The sequence below is a fragment of the Sus scrofa genome, chromosome 14, assembly GCF_000003025.6.
Source record: "Sus scrofa isolate TJ Tabasco breed Duroc chromosome 14, Sscrofa11.1, whole genome shotgun sequence".
Taxonomy (NCBI): domain Eukaryota; kingdom Metazoa; phylum Chordata; class Mammalia; order Artiodactyla; family Suidae; genus Sus; species Sus scrofa.
Genome location: NC_010456.5, coordinates 54,788,404 through 54,796,625, shown reverse-complemented (window position 1 = coordinate 54,796,625; position 8,222 = coordinate 54,788,404).

The window sequence follows — 8,222 nt, the reverse complement described above, 5'->3', positions numbered from 1 at the left end:
TGGACATTTAATACAAAAGGAACACACTTCACTATATCTTCACTACATTTTTGATATAGCTAAGCTAACCAAAGAAATATAAAATCACCTATTAGCCTTATCACCTAGAGATAGCCACGTTTAACATTTAAACACACATACACACATATATTTATTTATTTTAATTATTTTGGCTGCACTAGTGGCATGCAGAAGTTCCTGGGCCAGGGATCAAACCCACAGCCACAGCAGTCATCCGCACCAAAGCAGTGACAATGCTGGATCCTTAACCAGCTGAGCCACCAGGGAACTCCCATACATATATTTAAAAGGAATCACGTTTGGAACATCCACTGTTTTTCAAACTGCTCACCTTTCTCCAAAAACATTTTTTCATGCTACAATCTCTGTTAATAGTTGTATAATTTGAGGGTACTATAATTTATGGGTGTCAGAATTTATTTAAATATTTTCCCAAAAATTTAGACTGTGGAAAATACTGCATGTTATAAAAATATATATTCAAGAAGGGTTTCTGGGTATGTGGCACCAAAATGAAGCTTGCTTGTAACTTTACTTTCTGTGTTTCATCTGGACCAGAGAGCAGCTTTTCTGTGTGTGAGGTTGAGCTGCTCTCTAGGTGCCAGTGAAGATCATGGAGGCTCATACCATCAGAAAACTCTTGCATGAAGACCATAAAAGAGAGGTTCACGGATAGAACATGTACTGCTAAAATCTAGGCTCCTTCCTATGGTAGGTTGACTCTGAATGCATGAGTGTGTCTTGTCTTCCTGGCCCCAAGATGCCAAAAAGAAACTCATGGTAGGGAGTTCCCATTGTGGCTCAGCAGTAACAAACCTGACTAGTATCCATAAGGATGTGTGTTTGATCCCTGGCCTCCATCAGTGGGTTAAGGGTCCAATGTTGCTGTGAGCTGTAATGTAGGTCACAGACACAGCTCAGATCTGGTGTTACTGTGCCTGTGATGTAGGCTGGCAGCTGCAGCTCCAATTTGACCCCAAGCCTAGGAAATTCCATATGCTGTGGGTGTGGCCCTAAAAAAGGAAGAAAGGGAGAAACTGGTTGCAGACAGATCTTAAAGTGGTCTCCACAGCCCCTATACTGGTCTTCTTGCCTTTATAATACTCTTCCTTCGAAGTGAAGATAGGACCTGTGACTTGCTTCTAACCAAGAGAATATGGCAATGGTGACTAGATATGTGTGATGACATTGCCTACCATTGTAACAGCCATCTTGCCAGGACATGCCCTTCCTTGTCGGCTTTGAGGAGACAAGGGACTGTTGGAAAGACCCACGTGGCAAGGAACTTAGGACGCCTCCAGCTGACAGCCAGAAAGAAATGGAGGCCCCCAGTCCAACAGCCCACAAAGAGCCGAATGCTGCCAACAACCATGTGAGCATGGATGCAGATCCTTCCCCACTGGAGCCTTAGATGAGCCCACAGCCCCTGCTGATAGTTTAACTGCAGATTTGTGAGATGCAGAAGCAGATAACCCAGCTGCCTGTGCCTAGATTCCTGACCCACAGAAAGTATGAGATAACAGACGTGGTGTTTTCAATCACTATAGCAGTGATTACTAATCAAAACTTGATAATGTCCTGAGTTGTCACTGATCCTGAGGCTAGGAAAATAAGAAACTTAGAGCAGAAAAACTTCGTCTGTTCCTCGGAGGATTGTTTACCTTCCTGCTTCTACTTTGTCAAGCCATAGGAGGAGAGACAGCTTCTATTACATGAAGGGAGCTCTCAATGCGGGCAATCCAATATCAGACCAGATCCCAATGAGCCAACAAAGGAAAATATATCTTATTTCAGAAGACCCACTCTCCAAAAAGAGGAGTTAAGTCAGAACTAACAAAACACATGCTGTGGAAGATGACAGCCAAAGTCTTGAATTTAAAAAAATAATAGTAGTGAGTTCCTCCAGTGGCACAATGGATTAAGAATCCAACTGCAGTAGCTTGGGTCACTGCAGAGGCACAGGTTCAATCCCTGGTCTGGCCCAGTGGGTTGAAGGATCTGGTGTCACCTCCGTTGTGGCAGAGGTCGCAGCTGCAGCTCAGATCAAATCCCTGGTCCGAGAACTTCCACATCCCGGATGTGTGGGCAAAATAAATAAATAAAAATAGAAAACAATAAAAGCGGTCTCACTTCTAGTACTGATATAATAGCTAAGATGCACTGATTTTCTTGCAGATAAAAATCATTAAATCATCACAAAAATTTTTTCTTTATACAGCTGCACCTGTGGCATATGGATGTTCCCAGGTTAGGGGTCAAATAGACCAGATCCAAACTGCATCTGCAACCTATGCCGCAGCTCGTGGCAACGCCAGATCCTTAACCCACTGAGTGAGGCCAGGGAGCGAACCTGAAGCCTCATGGAGACTCTGTTGGATTCATAACCCACTGAGACACCAGGGGAACTCCCACAAAATATTTTTTAAAAACCCTATATCTTAGAGAATGGCTCATAGAAGCAGAGAAGTTGATGCTTGAATAGTGAGCTGTGTACCAGTAAGCTCTCTTAATGTGATCTCAACCCTTTTTCTCATTTATTAATGCTCTTCAAGAAGCCAGCTGAACTTTTTGGAACCTCTGTTTCTGGGGCTTGTTAACCCCCTCCTACCATCTTGGTGTTTCCTTGAATCTTCTTGTCTCTGTGGACTCAGGGTGGCAGGGTTCTGCACTTACTACCAGCCACACTCCTGATTCAGCGGCATGGCCTCTGGCCCTTCCTTTTTCACAGATGTTTTCCTTTTCTTCTCAGGGCTGCAGCATGCTTTTCCTAATAACTCCCACATTACAACCATTCTGCTTATCTACACACAAGGCGAAGTTGGCCTCTGAGGTTAAGGATCTGGTGTTGCCAGCAAGCTGTGTTATAGGTCACAGACACAGCTCAGATCCCAGCTACTGCTCTGATTCAACCTCTAGCCTGGGAACCTCCATGTGCCGTGGGTGTAGCCCTGAAAAAAAAAAACTACAATTCCAAAAGATACATGTATCTCTATGTTCATAGCAGCACTATTCACAATAGCTAAGACCTGGAAGCAACCTAAATGTCCATTGACAGATGAATGGATTAAGAAGATGTGGTACATATACACTGTAAAAAGAACAAAATAAGGCCATTTGCAGCAACATGGATGGAACTAGAGAATCTCATACTAAGTGAAGTAAATCAGAAAGAGAAACACAAGTACCATATGATATACTTATATGTAGAATCTTAAAAAAAATCCTTTTTTTAAAATCCTAAACAAACTTATTTTGCAGAACAGAAACAGACTTTGAAAAACTTAATGGTTAGCAAAGGGGACAGGTGGTGGTGAAGGGTGGACAGAGGATTTGGGATGGAAATGTTCAAAACTTAGATTGTGATGATGGTTGTACAACTATAAATATAATAAAGTTCACTGAATCATTACCAAATAAAACAAAAGTAAAATAAAATATGGCACAAACGAACCTATCTAAAACGCAGAAACAGACCCACAGACATAGAGAACAGATTTGTGGTTGCCAAGCCGGAAGGGGAGGGAGAAAGATGCATGGGGAGTTTGAGGTTAATAGACGCAAACTATTACATTTAGAATGGATAAGCAATGAGGTCCTACTGCATAGCACAGGGAACTATATCTAATCTCTCTGGATAGAACATGATTAAAGATAATATAAAAAATATATATATAGGTATGACTTGCTATACAGCAGAATTTTGGCACAACATTGTAAATCAAATGTACTTTAAAAAAAGAAAAACAAAACAAATATGTTAGATGTCTTATTTAGCTTATTTGCTACCTATCGCTTTGTATAAAATGTAAGTGCTGTGTATCCATGTATTGGTGTCTGCTACTTTTTTCTTTTGTTACTTCTGTGGTGTTTGGAACCATAATTGCCACATGTCAATCATTATCTGTTGAATATCTCGACTTGGCTTGAAAGTTTAATTTTTTTAAAAATTTATTTTGCTGAAGTAGAGCAGATTTACAATGTGGTGTTAATTTCTACTGTACAAAAAGTGATTCAGTAATATACATATATATTACTTTTTACATTATTTCCCACTCATTTCATAGGATAATTTCTCCTATAGATTGGTAGGCTGGTGCTAACTGGCAGAGGTGTTTTGGTGATCCACAAGTATGGCTTTACTGTTTCAGTTCCTTTTGGCTAGAAGTAATCAATCCTCAGTGATGGAAATAGAATAAAAGAACGGCTAGGACTTCCCCAGTGGGCAAAGGTTTCCAAAGTTCATCCATAAAGTCAATTGTTTGGACATCCTGAACTTATTTTCAGAACATGGTTGAGCATAGCTAGTTAGCTGCAGGGAGTGTGAAAAGACTGGAAAATGCCAGAACTCGGAACCAGATCTGCCCACTGGGATGGGGTAAGCCCTGAAAGGACAGGAACAGGTGTATCGAACTCCAAGGGTGTTTAACGCAGCCAGCAGGAGACATTGTCCTGAAGGCCGGGGCACAGGCAGCAGTTCACATTAGAGACGGCCCAGAGTAATGGGGTGAGCACATTGGCAAGTAGAGTTTAGTAACTGGCTATCTAGGAGCAGTGATGCTTGAAAGACAGGTTTATTGAAAACACCACCTAAGTCAGTGCAAAGACAAGCCAAAGAATAAGAGAGAAAATATTTTCCATATGTATATCTGACAGATGGATCATATTGAGAATATTTAGGGAAGTTCTTCAAATCAAAAAGAAAAACTAGAAAAACCTAATAGAAAAATGGACAAAAGTATATAACTGTCATTTCAAAAAAAGACAATATCTGGAGTTCCCTGGTGGCTCAGCAGTTTAAGGATCCAGCAATGTTACTGCTGTGTCTCAGGTTGCTGCTGTGGTGCAAGTTTGATCTCTGGCCCAGGAAATTTTCACATGATGCAGGTGTGGCAAACAAACAAACAAAACTACATGTCTAGTAAACTTAGGAATCTGTTCTCAGAATCAATTATAAGCAAACTAAAGCCACAATGAGATTTTACTGCACACCCACTAGAATGGCTAATACTGGGAAGAGTGGAAATAGAAAGCTATTGGCATAAAAACAGACATATTAGTGAAACCCAATTGAAAGCTCAGAAATAAATCTATACATATATGGTCAGTTAACTTACGGCAAAAGAGCCAAGAATATGCAGTGGAAAGGCAAGTCTCTCCAACAAACAGCACTGAGAAAACTGGAGAGCCGCATGCAAAAGAACGAAATTGGACAACTCATTTACACATACACGAAAATAACTCGAAATGGTTTAAAGACTTGGACATACAACCTGAAACTATAAAATTCCTAGAAGAGCACATAGTCAGTAAGCTTCTTGACATCCGTCTTGCCAATGACTTTTTGGATTTGATACCAAAAGCAAAGGCAGCAAAAGCAAAAATAAACAAGTGGGACTACATCAAACTAAAGACCTTCTGCACAGCAAAGGAAACAGCAAAATGAAAAACCAACCTACTGAATGGGAGAAAATATTTGCAAATTGTATATTTGATAAGGGGTTAATATCCAAAATATATAAAACTCACACAACTTAATAGCAAAGAAAAAAAAGTCCAATTTAAAATGGCAGGGGATCTGAACAGACATTTCCCAAATAAGACATACAAATGGCCAACAGGTACACAAAAAGGTGCTCAGCATCACTAGCCATCAGGAAAATGAAAATTGAAACCACAATCTCCTCACATCTGTTAGAATGGCTATTATCAAAAAATAAGAGATAACAAGTGGAGTACCCATTGTGGCTGAGCAGAAACAAATCCAACTAGTATCCATGAGGATGCAGCTTTGATCCCTGGCCTCACTCAGTGGGCTGGGGATCTGGTGTTGTTGCTGTGAGCTGCAGTGTAGTTTGCAGACATGGCTCGGAAATCTGGCGTTTCTAAGGCTGTGGTGTGGGCCAGCAGATGTAGCCCTGATTTGACCTCTAGCCTGGCAACTTCCATATGCCGCAGGTGAAGACCTAAAAAGGAAAAAAAAAAAAAAAAAAAAAAAAACCTCAAAAAAAGTCAATATCAAGTGATGATGAGGATGTGGAGAAAAGAACACCCTTGTGCACTGTTGGTGGGAATGTAAATTAGTACAGCCACTATGGGAAACACTATGGAGGTTCCTCAAAAAATTAAAAATACAACTCACATGATCTAGCAAATCCAATTCCGGGTATTCAATCAAAGAAACAAAAACATTAACTTGAAAAGATATATGCACCCCCACGTTCATTGCAGCATAGTTTTTTAATAGGTAAGATATGGAAACAAACTAAATGTCCAATAATGGATGAATTGGATTATTGGTGAATGGATAAAGAAAATGTGATATATTTTATGATATAAAGTATATTTTATATATTTGTATTTTATTATTCATAATAATATTATGGAATATTCATCCATGAAAAGAAGGACATCTTACCATTTGTAACAACATGAATGAAACTTGAGGGCATTATGCTAAGTGAAATAAGTCAGACAAAGAAATGCTGTATGATCTCACTTACATGTGAAATTGAAAAAAACAAAGCAAAACAAAACTCACTTTTATACAGAGAACAGAGTGGAGATTGCCAGTGGTGGGGGCAGGCTGGGGTAATGGGCAAAATGGGTGCTGGGAATCAAAAGGTACAAACTAGAGTTCCTGTTGCAGCTCAGTGGGTTAAGGACCCAGCATCGGCTCTGTGAGATGCAGGTTTGATCTCCGGCTTTGCTCAGTTGGTTAAGGATCTGGTGTTGCCGTGAACTGCAGTGTAGGTCACAGATGTGGCTTGGATCTGGTGTTGCTGTGGCTGTGGCGCAGGCCTACAGCTGCAGCTCTGATTTGCCCCCTAGCCTGGGAACTTCCATATGCCACAGGTGCGCCCCTTAAAAAAACACAAGAAACAAAAACAAAACACCCCCAAAAGTACAAACCTTCAGTCATAAAATAAACAAGTCCCTGGGATGTAATGTACAGCAGGGTGATCATAGTTAATGATACACTATTGTGTGTTTTGTGTGTTTACTTTTTACTTTTTTTCTTTTTTGGCTGCCCCTCAACATATGGAGTTCCCAGGCCAGGGATCAGATCTGGAGCCACAGTTGTGGCCCAAGAAGCCGCTGCAGCAATGCCAGATCCTTAACCCGCTGTGTCAGCCCAGGGATCAAACCTGCATCCCAGCATTCCAAAGGCAACACCATTGAGCCATGGTGGGGAAGGGATCTCCTATTGCATGTTTAAAAGTTGCCAAGAGAATAGAACTTAAAAGTTTTCATCATAAGAAAAAAAAATTATAACTAGATGTTAACTAGACATTGTGGGGAACATTTCATAATATATACAAGTATCAAATAACTATGTTGTACATATGAAATATAAAGTTATGTCATTATACCTCCATCAAATAAAATTAAAAATAAATAAGTAAAAAGACTGGCAAATGCCTTGTTGGTAAGGACTGGAACATCTGAAATTCTCTTACACTGATGGTGGAAGTGAAAATTGGTAAAAATCCTTTGTCAGATTAGTGTTTCACAATTGTTCAAACTGCCAGGTATAAAATCAACAGAAATGTGGAGTTCCCGTCCTGGCTCCGTGGTAATGAACCCGACTACTATCCACAAGGTTTCAGGTTTAATCTCTGGCCTCAATCAGTGGGTTAAGGATCTGGCATTCCTGTGAGCTGTGGTGTAGGTGGCAGCTGTAGGTCTAATTTGACCCCTAGCCTGGGAACCTCCATACACTGTGGGTGCAGCCCTGAAAAGACAAAAGACAAATAAAATAAAATAAAATAAAATAAACAGAAATGTATGCATCTATGAACCTAAAGTTATGTCCAGGGTTGTCCATTGCAGAATGAGAGAAGAACCCCCTGGGGATTTGTGATTTTGAAGATGCCTTTTCCAGCTACTGTTGCTAGAAACAAACCATTAAGAACAAATGAACTGATTAAGAAGATGTGGTACATATACACAGTGGAATACTACTCAGCCATTAAAAAGGACAAAATAATGCCATTTATAGCACCATGGATGGAACTAGGAGATTCTTGTACTAAGTGAAATAAGTCAGAAAGAGAAAGAAAAATACCATATGATATTACATATCTGAAATCTAAAAATATGGCACAGATGAACCTATATATAGAATAGAAACAGACTCATGGACATGGAGAATAGACTGTGGTTGCCAAGAGGGAGGGGGAAGGAGTGGGATGGACAGGGAG